Here is a 20,458-nt window from a genome sequence, read left to right on the forward strand (position 1 = left end):
TAGAAGATGAAGGACAGATGAAGAGTATTGCAAACAAAGAGAGGCTGCACCCTGTAATTTTATGACTCTAAGACAAGTGTAGCTAATAAAATCACCAGTTAGTGTAGGTGCAGGGTTGGGGGGTGTCTGTCTAATAAGTAAGTATCTGACAGTATTTGGGGTGAAATATTACAGAGGAATTACTTATGTTTACTTGCTTGTGTGGTTTTGTGATTTAATTCAAATACAGTTTTTGTCAATTTTTTTGTTTACTTTGTTTGTTTGGAACCTTTTACAATATACATAATATGCATGCCACAAACAAGAGATGTTGAGAGGAGCAGGTGAAACCCACTGTTCTCTGAGTGCTGCTAAAGTACTAGCAGTATAGATTAGTATAGATTCAGTATAGATTATATTATCATATTATTATTGTAATGACTTATTAAATTTGTTACTGAACCACTTGGTGAACTTAAAAAAATGTCAAATAAAAAGGTTAAAAATCTATGCTGAAAGATATTCAATTGACATCATAGATTTAAAAAAGGTAAAGTGCTTTTAGGTTCAAATTTGTGGGTAGAGTCTAACAATAATTTCACCCTGTGACTTTGCAAATGAAAAATGTTACAAAAATAGCAAAGGTATTATAATTTAGCTCACAATAGTCTTAAATGCTGGAACAATGTCCCCTATTGTTCACTTGTGTGTGTGTGTGTGTGTGTGTGTGTGTGTGTGTGTGTGTGTGTGTGTGTGTGTGTGTGTGTGTGTGTGTGTGTGTGTGTGTGTGTGTGTGTGTGTGTGTGTGTGTGTGTGTTAGAAGGACTGAAAAGCAGTAGAATCCTTTATTAATCTGGTGTTTGCTTACAATTACCATCAGGATGTTTGGACGTTAGAGTGCTGGATCCTATAGACAAACAGAACATACACAAGAGACACTCACTTAAACATGCTAAGATAAATGCAGTGACTGGTAAGCAAGTGTCTGGGTTTTTAGAAAAAATTATGACTCAGAGACAACCATTAAACTGTTACCATAGAAACATATTCCATCAGCAAGTAGCCATAGTCTACTCTGTAATGCTGAAAAAGAACATTTTGGTAGCTGCAGTGAAAACAAACTACCAAGCCTTGTGTGGTTCACTAATGGGTAAAGCCCTGAATAAAATATAGGCTACCCCTGCAGTTGCAGAGGAGTTTGAAGGTATTTGTAGGTTACTAAATACAAGTCATTGGCAGTTACAATAATGGGCTATACATGACCGTCTCAAGATTTGATGCAATTGTGGACAAAAATGAGATTCCTTGTGCTCTCTGTACTTAATTCCCTGGGCGACCCACTTTGTATATGTTACACGGTCCCTAAAATTCAATAATTTATGATGGCTGCACGTAGAATTCATGTAATCACTTTGACAGCAAATGTTTTTTACAGTAGTGATTTAGTATTATTTTACAGGTGATGAAATAGGCAATAATGAAATGCTTTCGTACTTAGATATTTTATGGTATGAAAATCATAAAGGAGGAGGTATGGTTAGAGACAAACTCGACCCCCCTGGCGCTCCCACGGAGCCTACAGTACCGGTGAACTTGTTTGATTGACGTTGGAGGAGTGTGAGGATCACCGTATCATGCGCTAGTGCAGCCATTAAACCGAACAGAACCGACGCACACACGGAGGAGATAGAACCAGCAATATATGCGAATTACCACGGAGCACTATGATATATGTGAGTGAGAATCTTGTCGTTTTTCACTGAAAACGTGATCTCTTGTTGCTTCCAGTGGATTTTCGAGGAGGCGACGCCGATCTGCCTTCGAAAAAACGTTTTTGTGACCTTGTGCCTTTGGCTTCAAAATGAGCCGACTGCTCCATGCGGTAAGTAGACTTTTTAGTTTGGGGCGCTAGTGTTTTCGTCGCGGTTTAGTTGTCTTGTCTCGTCGTAGCAGCACGTCCATGTTCATACATCTGCATTGTGTTGGTTACAGACGAAACTAGGCTACGCCTGTTGTGTGTCAGTATAACGTTGCGCACGTTGCAGGTGATTTTTCTGCTGGTCCAAAGAGTTGGCCGCTATTCACGATGCTCAATTCACCTGTGGTTTGAGTACTGCTCTCAACATACACCATGAAATGCGGATATTTCACCTTATCTCAGAGTCACGACGGCGCATCGCCTGCGTTCGGGTTTCAATAAGGTCCTTAGGTTTCCTAAGCGCTTTTTGCAGTACATGGAAAACTTTTATTCAATATAGGATATATTTGTATTTAAAAACAACGGCGAACGAACTCCCAGGCGTCACTTATAAGATGTTATATTATGTGAGGTTTTAGGCACAACTGCATGTCAGCTGCAAAGACGAAATATTAAGAATTAATAATAAGTATGAAGACAGTGAAACTGACTTAAAACCTACGATGTTTATGTAACACCAGCTGGGCATGAAACAGTACTGCAAGAGTTGATAAACCCGTAGGTGTTCGTTCATTCATGACTGGGCTTTTTGGTGTGCATGTAACAGTCGAGAATCTCCATCCTTGAAAACCATCTTCTGGGAGAATCGTAATGCTTCATAAAATGTTGCAGCAGGTCAGGCACTGGTTTCAGACATAGATAAAGATCGTATCTTACATAAATGAATGAATTAATGAATAAATAGGACTACGAGCACAGTGCAACTTTATTTGTATCTAAAAAGGATATACAAGATATGTGTTATTTCGTATAGCAAAGTTAGTATTTACAGCAAGAGGATTTTGGTGGGACCCAGGACTGTAGCTTTCCAGTCCAAGCTCAAATAAACTCTGAGTGGGTGGACAGCGCAGTGTTGATTTCATGTGGGCCTGAGATCTGTGGTCCTTTTAATTAATTAATTTATTTATTGTAGCATAAAGCACTCAGGACTGAACGTTACTAGGAATAAGCTCTTTTTTGGCCAAATGTAGTGAAGGTGTGATAAGATAATACAGAGAAGGCAATCTGAGAATTAAATAAAGGAGTGAATGTTTAAATTGTTGTAAATATGGAGGTACTTATGTTTCATTTCAGTAATTGCAGGCAAATGACCACGCAGTGACTTGGCATACTGATTGGATTTCGTTGCTATAAGAGTTGGCTGAATATGGAGCATTCATAGTACATCTTTTTCGGTAAGTTATACAGTGAATTTGGTCTCAGTACTTATAATGGTGATGATCCATCACATTTAAATACAAAAGCAGCAATCAGTAAATCAGTATGCTAACTGAATAAATACATTGTATGGAATTTCTAGTAGCATTAATCAGTATAAATGTGGAGGAGATAAAATGTAAAGCTTGCTAATGTTTTTTGATAGACACTCTCTTGTCTTTAACTTTAACCATATCACATTCACATTCTTTAACTTTAACCCTATCACATTCATCGCAAACTTACTGTTTCCTGGACAGACTTCCTGTAAATATTATTCTAACCCAGTCTGGGTTTTGCATGCAATGTTTTTCTGAATTAAACTCATTGCATAGATTTCATTTTTGAATGAAGTTAGGTACATTTTGTACCTTGCTGAATCATTCAGTTAATTTGAGACAGACGTTTATTTGGCTTGGTTGGAATACATTAATGTATTTGACTTTTGTCTCACAGAGTGAGAGATCCTAACTGGCTAATTATTGCTTAACCCTTTATATGTTCAGTTCTGTTTGGTTAGCAATATGTAATGTTTATATCATTCACTAAATCTTGATAAGTTGAAAAGTCGCATTGTCATTTTTCATAAAACTCTTTATGTATAAAATACTTACTGTAACTTTAAATCTATAATTTTTCCAGCAACAGACAGGAAGGATACTTGAATGCATAAACACGACTGTTACATTTTAAAATATTTTTTATAAAAATGACATCCCAACCACTGGGATGCTATGGATACTACAAAACTCTTTATAATTTCATAATGGTAGTATCAAAGGTTTAGACAACTTTGATCAGGAAATGGGTAATAGGGAGTACTTCTACTACACATTCAATATTTAGCATCACAAAAATATTTGGATATAGAGAGAAGGTGAATTAGCTGATTGTTTTCATAGTAATGACAATGTACAACTGAAAGAGCAATTCTAGAGTAAACGAGTGCTGAAATAGGTCCTGCACTGTCGGATTATCTGCGTCTCATGGTGTTTGGTCTGTGGTTTAGCTTCCACAGTTGTAACAGTTACATGGTTAAAGCGAAAACCACCTTTATGGTGGTTTTCCTTTATGGTTTCCTTAACCTCTTCTTTGTCAAAGGCAACTCTTTACATGTGTGCCATATTCTGCAACTGTGAACATTCTGGGTGATGGTATACTCTATGGTTATAACATATCATTGTACTCATTGTAAATGTGTATATATATATTTTTATCATAATTACTAATCATTCTGTATGTATCTTTCATACAGAAGAGCCCAGATTCTAAATGAGTAGTAATTAATATACATTAATTTATGGTACAGTGAAAGGACAGGCCAGATATTTTAGGAAAAAGCCTCATGACAGTGTAGCTTTCAGGCTCTTTTGTAGTAGATTTATGATAAAAAATTGTATTGAAGACATTCAGATGTTCTCTAAATTAGTGCATTTATGAGATGATTATGTGCTTGTCAAAATAATGACTGACAGGACCACTGAGGCTTTGGGGAAGGGTTTGCTTCCAGGTGGAAACCTTGGTGTGGTGGGGTGGACTGGGTCACTCACAATGTCACAAAAACCTTGAGTTATTTTCCTCTTGAAATTCATTTGAGACTGTTCTGACTGGGAATCTAGCCAAGAAGAAAGGGCTATACTATCTAGGCCTGGCCAAGAAGAAAGGGCTATATTATCTAGGCCTGGCCAAAAAGAAAGGGCTATATTATCTAGGCCTATGGAGTTTCAACAGAAGGGTGGAAAATGGCATAAGGGATACATGAAATAGATTACAGTGGCTGTTTTTGGTTGCTTTTTTATCATTAGTAAGTAATGCTTCATCTTTGGAGTATGGATTATCTTTCCTGCATTCTTCAACAAATTGATATCGGCTCCTGCTAACTGGTTTTAGATTTGTGGCTGTTTGGGTATTGTTAAATAGAGTATTGTGGAAGTGGTTTATCTCAACACGTTGGAATGGTGATGGATTCTTCACAGAACCTCGGGGTAAAGAAAACCCAAACAGACCTGGTTGAACTGAACTACTGAGCAGGGGAGTGGATTGCCTTGATAAAGCCAATCAGATTAAAGTAGGTCTTCTGTCAACTAGGTCACCCTGACCTACATACACTTGTCCCTTGGAAAATCCTCAGCTTTTTTTAATCATAACGTGGATATGCCATGAAAGATCAGGAAGAGTTGTTTACCGAATTCACAGTGATAGAGAAGGAATGTACTCAGTAGTGTGCACACATACGGATTACTTGTGTGTTCAACGTGCAAATTAATTGAGTAACTAAATCGTTTCTTTTGCAAGTTAGTATACTGTTCATAAGCAAAACTATTTCTCATTTTAATATTATCATAACAACATTTATGCATTCTTTAGGGTAATAATTTTGCAAGAGATGTCATGCCTGTGGAATAGAGGTACTCAGCTCTGGATGTTGAGTCTGGTTCTCAGTTTAGTTATTGAAGATATTTAATCCGGTCCTCAATGTATGTAATCTGGTCCTCAGTTTAGTTGTTGAAGGTATTTAATGTATGTGGAGTGTGCGGTCTTGTTTGTAAGGAGCTGGTATAGCTGCAAGTCCAACCAATCAGGAGATGGCTATTCCATATGTAGAATCAGCTGGAGCAAAGAAAAGATCAGGATTGATTTGGAATTAAAACCCATATCAGCTCTTTGTGAATCAGACTAGACTTCCTAGATGTAACAGACCATGGCCCTTGAGGGCCATGTCATATCACAGGCCTGGAGGTGAGGTGACATTCAGTTACATCAGGGGTTGCAAATTTCAGGACTAGATTTAAAGTTGAGGTTTAGGGTAAGATATTCGTAGAATCTTATAACATATCGAAAGTTGTTATGATAAAATGGTCATACAAATCTGATGTAAAAAAGGGGAATTCTACCCATGTTTGCCACAGATGTCCCATTAATCTGGCAGGAATTACAAAATATATATTTTTAACTGTGTCATGTTTTCATGTATGAAGAATTTAAATATCATATGCATAAAGCTCTCTTTACATGTGTGCAAGAAGCAAGTGAAACAGTTGATCAAATTATTTTCATGCCAAAATAAATTGGGTTGCTGTTTAGTACATGAATCAGGAAGATGCACCTGCTGCATAAGTTGTAGAGCATAATCACAATTTAAACTGCAGTTACAGTGACAATTACAATATTTACCACAAACCTGTACACTACCTTTTCTACAGTCTTTGTTTTATATCATTTACCTTTTTTATTAAATAAAAATAACTCCAGATCATAATGCTAAGTCCTGATGTGAACTCTTTCCATTTCTGTGTGTGTTGTAATTTGTTACTTAAACTGATATTGTAAATGAATCAGTGTATGCTCCTCGTCCTCCTGCTGTAGCAACGGGCTTTGGTTCTGAATTAACATGGGCCTTTAAGTCTTGCTTACTCACAACAGTGATGTGTGCCTGCAGATTCAGGTTAAGTGCACAGACTGTTGCTGCTACATTTTTGTGCAACGTCTGGGCCTTTTTTTAGTCAAATGTCTTTGGGAATAATGTAATTTATCACTGTCTTAGTAGCTGTAGACGGGGATAGAAATTATTTATCTTTGAGCTAACCAGTGTAATTTGTTTCAGAATATATGCTACCATGTCATTTGGCAAATGGCAAATGAATGCTTACATTTTGTTTATCTTTCCTATTACTTTAAGTTCTAAGCTTTAGTTTACAGGCATTTAAATTGAGGATGTGCAGCAGTCTAGTGACGTCATACCATTTGTATAGATGTGAGAGTGCTTTTCTCTCCCTCTCTCCCTCTCTCCCTCTTTCTGTTTCTGTAGTGGAGTAGAAAATGGAGGCCACTGGAACTGGCAGTTTAATTCCATGGTGCTTCTTCACACTCATATCTGTCAGCGGGTCGCTGCATAATTAGCCATGAATATCTGCACAGGTTTCCATGGTACAGCATCTTCTCTTTGCAAAGAGGCCAGCCCACACACACAGACACACACACACACACACACACACACACGCACACACACACTTGTACTCACACACAGCACAGAGCTGAAGCTTTAGCACATTATTAGTTATTATGATTATCACCTACAACTGTGGGTTTGGCACAACCTAACACACTGCGCCTGCCTGCCAGACTGGCTGAGAAATTCAAACCTGCAGCTCAGCAACAAGGCAAGGTGCTGCACTGCACTCCTGTACCCAGGTGAGCCCTTCAGCAACCATGTCCGGCTTCCATAGACACTTCCTGTTCCTTATGTAGGACGCTCTGTTTCCTGTCGGCTGTGAAAAGGGCCTGAAGTGTACTGCAGTGTGTCTGCTGTAGAAAGCCAGAGAAAGCTCAAACACCCACGCTTTCACCCTTTGATTTGTCAACGTTGGCGAGAGTGTGTATACTGCGTGTATTTTATTTATTTATTTATATTTTCAATTTGGCCTGGTTTGGTTACTGACTCCATTTGAAAGCTCCAGAAGGGAGACCCCCCAGCCTGTACCATGATCATCATAGCAGAATTGTGTTGAGCTATGAATATGCAACATTGCCCTCTTTTGCATTCTCTTTCTCTGTCTCTCTCTCTACCTTCCTTCTCTTTCTATGCCTCTGTTGTTCTCTCTTCCTCTCTCTCCTTCTCTCTCTGTATTCCCACACTGAACAAAGCTAATGAGCTTCTGTCAAATATACCAAAGCAGATCACATGCATTCAAATAAATAAATTAAGGTTTAAATTCAGAAGAGGACTGAAATGCAAAGTCGAAACAACACATTTTGAACAGCATTGTTAAGGCAAAAAAAATCCTGTGGAACGGATGTACATAGATCAACCGAGAAAATCCAATGGATTATTTTTTTCACTGCAACGTTTCTTTCTTTGCAACATTTTGGCTTTTCAGCCTACAGATGAGCTTTGGTTGGAGCAGCGTGTGGGCGTGTGCAGTGGAAGAGCGTGCCCTGCCCACGCAAGTGCAGGGACTTCCATTTGTGCTCCACTGCAGCGAGAGCAGAGCCCTGCCGCATGGATGCAGGAGCCCTTAGTGGAGTGAAGCCTGCTGCTGAACTGAAGCTGCAGTGTTGCTTTCACTCCCACCCACTCACTCATCCACACTCCCTCACTAACTCCCTCACTCACTCACTTCCTCACTATCTCACTCACTCGCTCACTCACCCACGCACTCACTCACTCCCTCACCAATTCCCTCACTCACTGATTCACTCCCTCCCTCCCTCACTCACCGACCCCCTCACTCACTTCCTCACTCCTTCCCTCACTAACTCCCTCACTCACTCATATACCCAAACAGAGCACAGATGTCAGACTTGGAATGGTTTATTACTGAATAATGTAGGCAAAAACCTTGGCAGTATTAAAGTCGTCTCTCCGTTCTGGACATGAGATGCAGCGAGCCCTTGTCACAAGAAGATATTTTCTGAAGAAGCTGAAGCACTGTAATTTAGAGCTGAAAGGAAAATCCCACCCTTATACCACAAATTCTATATTAATTCTCCTTAGAAATGAAGGATGATACAGTATATACCAGAGGTATTCAACTAATAGTCCTTCAGTTCCAGGTCCTACAGGTTTTCCACTCTCCCTTTCTCTAGGAATCAGGTGTGATGACAAAGTGGCCAACCCACATGAGTCATTTAATCAGATCCAAGGGATTACAAAATCCAGGACTGGGTTTGGATTCAAGGTCTGGATTTGAACACCACCTCAATATACAATGCATGCCTGCTTGTTACAGGCATATATCATCTCAGGACTATAGTACTAATTGCATCTCAGTATTGGTTTCAGCTAATTGCATGTTGTTGTGCCAACTGTGTCCCGTTGCAGTGGATTTCCATCCAGTTTGAGGGGACCATGGGCAAAACAACCCTCCATATTCTAATTCACAGTTCCTGATTAAAACACTCAGGAGCCAGGCTGGTCGTGGGAGGAGAGGCACGTAGACGAGAAGAGAGTGGAGACATGTGACTGGAATGCGTTGTGATTCCTGATATCTCTCTGTATCTCCTTCCACTGTCCCTTCAGAATGGTAGTCTGAAGTGCATGTCTTTCTTGACGTACCTGCTGAAATTAACTCATTACTAAAGATTCTATATTCACTCATCAGACAAACAGGCGCCGACCTTGCACAGTTTACACAGTGCTCAAATATTCATAGATCACTTGAATATTCATGGACCCTTTGAATATCAGAACATTAATTTAAAATAATTTACAAATCTATTGCTGTGGTGTAAAGAAATACCAAATGCTGACGTTTACCACAGTGCCATGGCATGCAAATTTTTACCTTTATAAAACCATGATTGCATCATTTGATATTTTTGCTCCATGTTAGTGCTCATATTTCCTATTATGGATTTTAGATTAAATGCTCTTTCAGAAACATTCACTTAGAGTGCATCAGCTATCAGACATTGATCGTAGCAATTTAGAATAAGGCTAATGTATTACTGTCTTCATGAGTATGTTGTAGTAAATTACCTCTATAAGGTAAGAGAAGTACAATGTGTGTTTGAACAACACTCCTCAATCTAGTGTTAAAATGACTTGAGCCACTGAAAAAGGAAACTTACTGGCTTAATGTTGCATTGCTAATGCTAATGCTAATCCATATGTAAATCATCTACTCAGGACCTGTCAAACAAGCTTTCTTAACCTGCACTCAGTATCTCTCCTGAGCTGTCAGTAAAGCCATTCTTGACGCTGTAAACCGAGGAGGGTAATTATGCCTCGATTCTTCTCTCTCATTAAATCTCCACCTAACGACCAATGTTTGACCAGCAAATACCATCTGTTTATATGAATATTCGTCTGTTTTTTTTTTTTGTGCACGACATTACATATGCTAATGAGGCTATCTAAATGATGCGGCCAGGCGGCTGGGTGTCGTCTGTGTGAAAACAAAAGCCTGGACGTGGACATGAGAAACCTCCTTGTGGTTTGTTTTCGTTTATTGTCCCAGCATCCCAGTGTCGGCCTGCGGGTCTAGCCAACATGACATTCAATCTGGCTGTGTACGTCTCTTTTATGCATACGTTTTGTATATTGTTTTTATTGTGTGTAACTATTTAAAGTAGCATAATGTCACATTTTTAAAAAATGCTTTCAAAATATTTTTTGTTTAAAATTTAGTTTTTTAGTTTCAGTTGTTTTTCGGATCTTTGCTCCACTTGTTTAAATCTTGTTTTTGTTCATGTCCTTTTCAGTTGTAGAAGTTATAAAAAGTTTGATGCATCAGACTTAGTATGGCTCTCTCTAAAACTGAAATGTAGTTATGTAAGAACGGGATTTATCCAAAAGCCAACCACTCCGCTCCGTTAGTCTCTCTGTGAGGTAGTTTGTTTAGTATCTGTGATGATGCAATAATTAATTAATTTGATTTTTTAAATCAAAGTTCGCTGTTTTTCTTTACATATTGTATGATCTGAGCATAGAATAATTAAAATAACTAACTGACATATTTGCACTATGGAGACACAGGTCCTTACAATCAAGTCAAACCTGAGAATATTTCTTAGTTAAAATGTTTTAAGAGCATGGGAGAGGGCAGGTGGTCTGTAACAGGATGTGCAGTGCAGTCCCATGCTGTCAGGGCTTGTTTGATCCAGCCCTTGAGATGCACTGTGATGTATTCCTCTCCATTTACTCAGTGAATCTGAAGCATTGTCTCTCACAGTGAAATAGGTACTTCCAATTACTTTGGAGGTTTATTCATTTTGATTGCTCTTCTTTGTTCTACAGGGAGGATCTTAATGTGTATTCAAACATTCTAATCAGAATACAGAGGTTGGACAAATCAGGGCCTTAAACCTGCATATTGGTAATTGTTCTCTCTGAATTATTCATGTTACTAGGCAATTACATAATAATTCTGACAATAATGTCATGTATCTTTTAGCACAATGAACATTCTGCTTCAGATCACTGGATCTGGTCTCATAAATGTCATGTAAGAATTTGTGAAAATCGTGAAGCTGTAAAGAGCATCTTTCCTCATATGGGAAAAAAAAAACAATTTTCCATTTTCTATACATGCCGTGTCTAATCGTCATAAATCTCCTCATATTTAATTGGAGATGGAGGCCGAGCTGAGCTAATCAACCTGATGAGTGCGGGTTGCTGTGTGGATTAATGAGGACCTCCTCTGCCTCCAGCAGGCCTGTGTGCTATCAGGGCTATAGAAAACGTCCTTGGTGTATCCACCTCAGGATTTACCACATTAATGGAGTCATTAAATGACTGAAAAGCATATCCCTCAGAAAGAGACCGCACTGGTGTGGGACTGTAGGTGGATAGTCCGGATGGAGTATCCCCAGCTGAAGGGCAGTGTTGGTGGTTGGAGCGGTGTAGCAGCACAGCGCTCACCTCTGCACGTCTCTGCTCAGCAGATGGAGCCATGGGTGCGTTTTGAACTCAGCAGTGCTGTTTATACACACCACCTGCATTATGATGTGTGTGTCCAGACGGAGCGGCCTGGCCGGAGCGGCCATGCCATAGCAGCGCTTTCCTTCTTCCCTGCCTTGGATACGGGCACACGTGCTCTCTGGCCACGGCTTCTGCGTCTTATTGTCTTTGAGTGGAGGAACGTAAAGTTGGGAAGGAAACAGGCACCTTAGAGACCAATAAAAAAAGATTCTTCGTAGTGCCTGAAAAGTGGTACTTACACAGCAAGTTACTTGACAAATGTCACAAGCTTTAAACAGTAAGCATTAAAACCTAAAGTCACTGCTTTAGTGTCTCCTCACAATTTGCATGCTTTCCACTCCGTACTCCACAGTAGGTGATAAAATGACAGAACTTAATTCACAGCCGCTGTCTTGCACTTTTTCCTTCGTTCCCCTGCAGTTTCCATGGCAACCCGGTGTAGCATGACTGCTTATCAGCCCACTCAGGCAGTGCCTCTGTGTGAAGTCACAAATAAACCCCCCTCTCTCCGTTCCCCTCCCCAAGAGCGCTGCGGCACAGAGGAGGAGCCTTCCCCCTGACCCCGCGTGCTTGATCAGGTCTCTTCCTCCTGACCCCGCGTGCTTGATCAGGTCTCTTCCCCCTGACCCCGGGTGCTTAATCAGGTCTCTTCCTCCTGACCCCACGTGCTTAATCAGGTCTCTTCCTCCTGACCCCACGTGCTTAATCAGTTCCTGCAAACATCACTCATGCCAGTTCGCCCCCCCCCACCATCACCCCCACCCCCACCCCCTTTTCTACACTGTCCGGAGAAGGGCCTGTCTGCACCACCCACACCTCCACCCCCTCTCTTCTCTCCACTTCTCTACTGTCCAGAGAAGTGCCAGTCCCCCCCCCCCCCCCCCCTTCTCTCCACTGTCCTGAGCAGGAGAGTCAGCCACAAGGTGAAAGCCTGGACCATTAAAAGTGGAGTAGTGTGTTGTCTTTGGCAGGGTCAGTGCTAAGGTTGGAAACTGCTGTGGTTCCAGCATTATGTTAGCCAACCAGTTACACAGTGTGACTTTAGCTTGGGGGTTACTATTGCGTCTGACTAGGATCATAATTTGGCATATTTCAGTGTGAGATTCAGTGTGGTACATTTTTCCCTCTGAATTTAGCAGCGGCCAGTTTTCAAGTTACTACTATTGCCTACTGCATGACACTTCTTTATCATGTATGTCACTTCTGAAACAATGAAACCTGCATAATGACTGATTTGGATAAAGTCACATGAAAGTCATTATATAAACAATTATCTTATAGAGATAATTTGCCATTATGCACCTGCTGAGGCAATTAGACGTTACCTTGTTGTTCTCTTATTCAGAAGCTGGTATACAACTCCACTAATACATATAGCGTCTCATATAACTGAAGGCCATGTCTTGCTGTAAGCAACTTCAATGTACTTAGAGGACAAAGAGACCAATTTACTGCATGACCTTCCTGATATTTGATTGGCTGGTATGTTGCTAAGCAGGAGCATTATTTTCTGAATGTCTTTGTTGCTAGTGACAACTTTGTGTCATCATCCTGGCTGTAAGTTATTCTAAGCTTTCGTGCTAGCGATCATGTGTTACAGGACGGTGGCCCCCAGCTGGCCACCTTCATCAACAGGTGGGCGTGGCCCATTAGAGAACCCGACACCTGAGGGTTGTTTGTCTGTCTATATATGTCTTGTCTTTGTACCAGTTGACTGCTGGTTATTGTATCTTTTATTTGGATTTGGTCACAGGTTTTGCATTGCACTTTCTTCATTAAATCCTCCATTTCCCCCGAGACTGGCATGATCGCTCCCTTCTTTTTTTGCACTCCCTTACCTGTCACCTCATGTACATGACATTTTAACTGTTTACCCTCACTGACAAAAGAGCCATTTGTTTCTTGGAAAAAAAGAGAGAAAAAAGAATATTGTAAGCTTTTACTTAGAGCCTTGCTTCTCCTCCCAGTGTACAGGAACAGTTAAAGGTATGATTACAGACTGGTTTCAGGTCAGTGGTAGCACCAGTTAAAGGAGTATGCATGGATTCAGTTAAGCGAATCAAAGCCTTCCTGTTATGATCGATGTAGCTGATAAAGGTCAAGATTTTGGCAGATCAAAAAGTGCCTTGATAATGTACATGAGCATGTTGAGGACTGTCACATTTGGTTTGGGATACATATTGTGCCCAAATGTATTTTCATTAGCTTAACTCAAATGTGTTTTATTAGCTTAGAGCTAACTCAAATGTGTTATCCATGAGACAGATCCGCTTGTTTGTTCACAACATCAATTTATATATATATATTTTAGTATTAGAATTAAGGCTAGCCTACATCATTCACAATAGCCAGGACTTTTCTGCCGTTTTGTTGGAACCAAGAACATTTTTGGTTTTACATATTGCTGTTACGTTTTGTACCTTATAATTGCTCTCTATGTGCAAGAGAGTTTGCGTCCCTGCAAATCCTTCACAATACTCTAAACTTCTGACAAATAGCTTTATAAAACTATATATGTTGTTTGCTGATTTGAAAGGGTTATATAATATACCCTAAATGCACTGTATATAAACACCAAGTCCAGTTAATAGAATTTACTGTCTAAATTTGTTCTGTATTCAATATAAGTGTATTTATGTTGCATTCTACTTTTGCATGGCTGGCTACCTGACATAGATCATGTTGTAAATCAGATTGTGCTTTACATGTTAAAAAGACTTGCTTAAGTGATCTGAGCAGGGCAAGCAGTCATTTACATGATGGATCATGTTCTTCTCCATCATAGGATTTGCCTCTGTTGTGGTTTAAAATATTTCTTCCAAGGGCTCATTTGATGAGTGTACCGCAAAACCATTGCAGTAGGAAAATGCAGGGACACCAGAAATATCAAAGTAGGCCAGTGAAAGGCAGTCTGGGATGCTTGGACACCCCCTGGGTTTCACCAAGAGACTATCTAATATTACTTTCCCTCACGCCAGACTATCTCCTATTTGAAGGAGATTCATAACATCAGGATAAGTTTTTCACGTGAGGTTTGTCACGTGAGGGCCTTGGCAGCTTTGGTCACGCATGTAATGACTGCACAGGTAAAATCAAGATTATGTGTATCTTGAAGTTTGATCCCACTGTGCAAGACTGTTTAGTTGCTTACACCTGTCCAAATATCTAACTATGTGAACATGAAGGACATATTATGGTGGCATGGAATTTTAAAGACATCTTTCATAATGGTTCACGTTTTGGTACAGGATAAGCTTAATGTTTCTAGGTTATGCATGGATTTAAGCATCAGATTTGTTTATTTGTGATTCTAGCACTGAACATTTCGAAGTAATTTTGCCAAAAGCGTTATAGACACTTACTGAAAGAAAATTAAAAAGAAGAAAACATTGTAGATCTTTGTACCTCATATACCCTGTTAATTACCAAAAGACACGGGTGAGCACACCCACACAAAGTGTCTGCAGTTACATACGCGATAAAAAAGTGCCAATGTACTTCTTTCTGATATTACATAAATTTTTCTGAACACAAAGGACCTCTCTGTCTCAAACACAAACCTCAAAACCCCCATCATATCTTTTTTGTTTGGTAGGTAGAGAACTGCTGCAGGCAGGTGCCCAGATGAAATCAGCTCTGTGCGAGGCCATACCGCCTTCACTTAGTGCCTGAAGGAGCACTTTAGTGACTCAGGGAGCCCCCCCATTCCCGTCCCTGGGTGGCAACATCATTCACTCTCACTGTTCTGACGTGGGCCATGGCCAACCGACTGGGGCGACCACGCGTCATCTCCCCACTCTCCACAGCAAACATGTACGCCTTAGCATTTTAGCGTTTGATGTATCTCTGCGGAAACGGCGCTAATGGTACATCCCAGAAATGGAGCACCTGGGGGACAGTTGTTCCACTTTTCCCTCTTGGTGCTTAAGTCATTTATCTGTTTCGTTTGTGCCAGGCCTGGACCGAGGGCAAGAAGACGCCTCTGAGCTCTGAATGAACCCAGAGTGGCTCGCTCGAGGGGCCGCCCTGTCCGTGTTGCTTTGCTGCTTCTTTAACTCTGATGTTGTTTGACTTTGACCACAGGGCTTTTGTTTCAGCGTGAATTCCCAGTCCTCTGTCAAACAGGGCTGAGTAATTTTCAGTTTTAAATGAAAATTACTCAGTTATGTTAAAACAGAAATGATTTCATCCGCAGTATTAGATGTAGCCTCTATCATAAATTGCTAAAAATTCAGTTTTCCAGACTGCACACAAAAGTGCTGTTTCATAAACATGCTCTGTGGTTCTTCCCCTGAGTTTGCTAACATGCAGGTAAAATGGCCTCTGTAGGTAAAATTCCATCTATAGTGATGGAGTTGCTATTAAGCTTCAGTCCACATGCTCCACCCAGACAGCGCATGCATCCTCATCCCTTCCACATCCGGAAAACCTAAACAACACATGACATCAAGCTCAGACTTCTAGCCCCAGTTACACTCCTCTCTCAGAAGTCGGGCTTTAGCCATTTTCTGTCCAGATGTGTTTGGCCCGAACCCCCCGTGTACCTTGGGAGTGCGTGGATGTCCAGTCACTTGCACCGGTACCTGATGATCAGAACCTCAGGTAGAGTAAGCCTGCTGGGGCCTGCCCTGGAAACTGCTTCGGCTCTCTCAGGAAAACGTTTCTTAAAGACAGACCAGTAATGAAGACTAATGTCTTTAAAATTATATACAAAAGAAGATGCTTTTTTTCATAAGCGTCATTTTATCACTCAAATTTTCAACAGATTTGTTCCACTACTTCTGAATGGAAATGCAAATAGCAGCTGGTTTAGATCCTGGGACTGGGTTTTTAAGGACATATCTACAAATAGCTGCATCTTGGAGTGGCGCTGACATCACACACATAACCCCTTTTATATTCATGCTGAGGTTAAAAGCAATTTCCCAAAATTCTATTGCACTGCTATGACTCATGGCATCACATGGTCAGAACCTTTGACGAACGCATGGATTATTGAAGGGGCAGCATAGTGTCCTGTCCTGAGATTCCTGTATTGGACTAGCATCACACACAAGGCCTCAGGCACTGCACTAGGGCCAAGTTTTTAAATTGTGGCATCCTGAAGATATGTGGAAAATTAGCAATGTCAACAATGGGATGAACAACAGTGAATCACCAAGCACAGCTGAGGACTCAGATCCTCCTCACTGGAGAGCTGTAGTTATCTTGTATTCATTAAGTTTATAAGTGTCAGCATGAACACATTTGCAAAATTGCTCATGTCTTATGGCGTCTCCATTATCCAGTGTGTAATGACAATCTTCAGTTACTGCTTCATTTGGATTTTATGTCAGATTTTTTTGATTTTTAGATTTTGTGAACCTTGTATGCATTTTATACATTATTAATTACAGTATAATTTGTGCATTCTAAAATATATGCATATATTGTCTCGCTTTGAAGTACTGTACTGTATTAAACGTCTTATTATTACACACTGCTCTTATAATTCTGCCTATATAGCTTGATAGGAAAGCAATCAATCTCTAACACATAGTACATGTTAGTGCATTCGTAAGTCTGTGTTGGTGTATTGGGAGGTGGGGTGGAGGGGAGTATTATTGTATTGTATTATTGTATTGCCAGACTGTTTCCTTCTGTCTTCTGACCTCTTTCAAGAGGAATAACCTGCTGTGTTAACCTTAATTTTCCAGGCTGGCGGGGATTCCAGAGGAGACCTCTGTTGGTCCCAGGGTCAGGACTGAGGGCAGGGTCATGGATGATCTAACTGGACATCTCATCAGAGCGTAGTGGCTGGCAGGATTTGGATAAGAGGCTGAAGATGTGGCAGGTCAACCAGAGTGAATGCACAGCGAGGAACTGGACAGTTCTCCTCACATACCAGTAAAACTCGACAGAGGCTCTGTGTGCGCTGGTCTCTGTATCGGAGTGCAGGCTTCGAAACATTCTACAGGCTGTCCCATTTCTTCATTGGTGAGTCAAGTAAATTGTGAAAGTAATTGTTATGGGTCTGCTATTAGGATCAAAGAGCCCGTTGGTATCGTTATGTAAAGTCAATATTATAAGTGCTGTTTGGGTAGTTTAATAATTTATCATTGCATTCCTAACATTTCATTTAAGAAGCAAAGACATAGATTAGACAAATCAAGTTTATTGATTTTTGCCGTATAGTGTCTTAGGGTGTCACCCTAGAGAGAACTTCCATTTTTGCCCATAGCTGTGCCTATATCTCAACCCAACACTGATACAGTGCAGCTGAGTGTATAATTTGATCGCTTGATTGAAATCTATTCAATGGTTGAGTGCTCATATGAAGTGGACTGTGATGTAGATATGATTCAGACAATGCTGTCATTGAACTTCTGGCCTCCCTTTTAGACCAAACATGTGGAAGCGTTTTATGTAATCATGCAACAATTGTGATGTACAGAGAGACATTGCAGCAAGGTCTCATGCAGGATGAAATTTTGCAGCAGATGTGAAATGTAAATTCTAGCACAGGGAAGATTTTTTTCCAGAGACCTCCTCTTAAATGTCATTCTTTGTGGCTGCCAGCCAGTGTCTCAATTTGTTGGTCTCCAAAGGGAGAGGTCTGGATTTGTGGGGAGTCTAAGATGCCATTAGGCGGTTTCACCACTTTCACTACTTTTACATTTTGCCTTGGGTGTGAAATAACAAGAGTGGAGACAATTTAGAGAACGACAAATGTTGTGAGGTACCTCTTCAGGTTCTCTGGAGTGAGGCGCATTATTCCAAAAAAAAAAAAACAAAACAGGCACATCCTGCCTATATGAATCAAAATTATGAATATAACCCATCCTACCTGGGTAAAATCACAGTACTAATTAGAGCATGCCGATTATAAATTATCTTAATGTATATTACATTTTCAACTGTAACCCTTTTGTGTATAAATATTAGTGTTGCATAGAAAATTAAGAATGAGTTTGTCTCTGAGCTGCTACCTTGACAGGGTGTTAGTTTAACTTGTCGTGAATACAGGGTTTTATCATCAGCTTGGCGTAGAAGGCGTGTCTATTGTGTACAGTGGAGTTCCTGGAATAGGCCCGTGTGATGAAGCTGAGCAGGCAACGTAATGGACGGTCTCAGGAACAGTTCTCGCTCTCAGTTCTTTGACCAGGTGTTCTCATTAGCACCTTCCCTGTGGCCCTCGGGGACGAGGGAGGAGGGTGAGGACAGTGAGTTTGCGCTGCCCTCTCTCTCACACACACACACACACACACACACACACACACACAGGAAGGGAGCCGAGCGTGAAGTGCTCACCAGCAGACGTCCTGTTTGCGGTAATTGTTGTCCTAAAGGCTGCTTGAAGAGTTTGGCTTAGAGCGACTGCGTTTGTCATATTGCGCATTTTGACACTTGAATTCTTTGACGGATTTGCAAGTGGAGTCATTTTTTATACTAGAGGTTAATTTGCCTGATTGAAGCAAGTGTGAATTTGTGTAGTGACTGTGAAGTGGCTTGGTTTTATTAAAATTAAAAGGAGGCTATTGGTTTGGTTTCATTCTCACTCGATCAGGTCTCTCCTCTCAGTCTAGATTATTGATTGCATGCTGATAATTCTGCATGCATAATTAGGCAACACTTTGTTTCCATGGTGACAGCCTAATTGAGAATCCTGGACAGATGTCAATCAGATTAGGCTATATTGACATTAAGATGTGTCACACATTATGATGAATATGGAACCAAAGTCCCAAGAAGCCACATCGAAAATATATAATGACATATGTGCAATTGTATGGTACATGACAACATTGTGGGACTGATGCTGTCTCATTGTGGCATCGTTTGGATGCCACGGCCTACCATTCGCACTGATTCCTGGTGCTTTAAGGTCTCGGGCAGCTGCTTCAGTGCTGTGAGCTGTGAGCTATCTATAGCCTTGATTTCTAGGCAACAATGCCACTGGAGACACAGAGCCGTAGCCGTGGAATCAGCCTTCCCATTTGGAAAAGGGGAGCATGTTTCAGACATGAGCCAGCTGTTGTTTTCTAGTGAATCTAATAACCACAGAGTCATGAAGAAGGCAGAGTGGTGGCCTCTTCCTTCCGGACGAGCCACTGGACGAGCTTTAGGTGCCATGACAGACCTCAGCTCAACACAGCTGAGAGTTGTTCAGAATTTCTATAGATCTATAAATCTATAGATATCTGTGTATGTCCTTCAGCTTTATGTAACTAAACACCACTGTGATATAAATGAAAAATGTTAGATACATAATTATATGCATAATTCTTAGATCACTAATTAATGCAAAAACAGGTAAATACCGCAATGTGAATTCACCAAAGTTAATAGAGGCTCTAGTATAGAAAATGTAAGCTGACACTAATCTACATCCATCAGTAGTTCAGCCTCCCCAGGAAGCACCTTGCTGTAGTCCCCTAACATGTGCTCACTAATCAGCCACAGGCATGATTAAATCTCAGTGTCCACTTTAATGACTGAAAGCATTGCAATGACAGACTGGGGACTTATCAACATTTTACACTCACTTCACCCACTCTTTCTATTATGGAGATTACGCTATGCTTCTTGGTGGCTGTAAGAGAAAAGATTATAGAACATTTCCTATATCATAGTTTGAAGAGGCAGGAGATAAGCTTTATTGTTTATCTCGTGGAGAGGGTTGTACGACAGATGAAGCAGATATGTGGAAGGAAGGCTACAATCAACTACAATCAGCTACAATCAGCAGCATCGCCTCCATCTATGGAGGATTTGTCTGTTACAGAATGGGTTGGACAAGTTGCACTAGTCTCGTAAGACTGATGTGTGGACTGTCTTCATCGCGGTCTCTTCATGGCAGCTCCACATGGCCTTTGACCCCTGACCTTACCCTGCGGTCTCCA

At 40.6% G+C, this 20,458-nt stretch overlaps 1 protein-coding gene across 2 annotated transcripts in view; it reads left to right on the forward strand.

Annotated features, from left to right (window-relative positions):
• Positions 1-1,585: 1,585 nt before the first annotated feature.
• The window catches only part of lrrc7 (leucine rich repeat containing 7), an 87,119-nt gene continuing 68,246 nt past the window's right edge, over positions 1,586-20,458 (forward strand). The window contains exons 1-3 of one of the 2 annotated variants that reach the window (XM_077015004.1): positions 1,586-1,861; positions 3,032-3,132; positions 17,273-17,552. The gene's annotated coding sequence lies outside the window, so the exon portion shown is untranslated. The remainder of the gene's footprint in view (positions 1,862-3,031; positions 3,133-17,272; positions 17,553-20,458) is intronic. The other variant, XM_077015003.1, reaches the window with a different exon arrangement.

The sequence above is a fragment of the Brachyhypopomus gauderio genome, chromosome 8, assembly GCF_052324685.1.
Source record: "Brachyhypopomus gauderio isolate BG-103 chromosome 8, BGAUD_0.2, whole genome shotgun sequence".
In the NCBI taxonomy this organism is placed as follows: domain Eukaryota; kingdom Metazoa; phylum Chordata; class Actinopteri; order Gymnotiformes; family Hypopomidae; genus Brachyhypopomus; species Brachyhypopomus gauderio.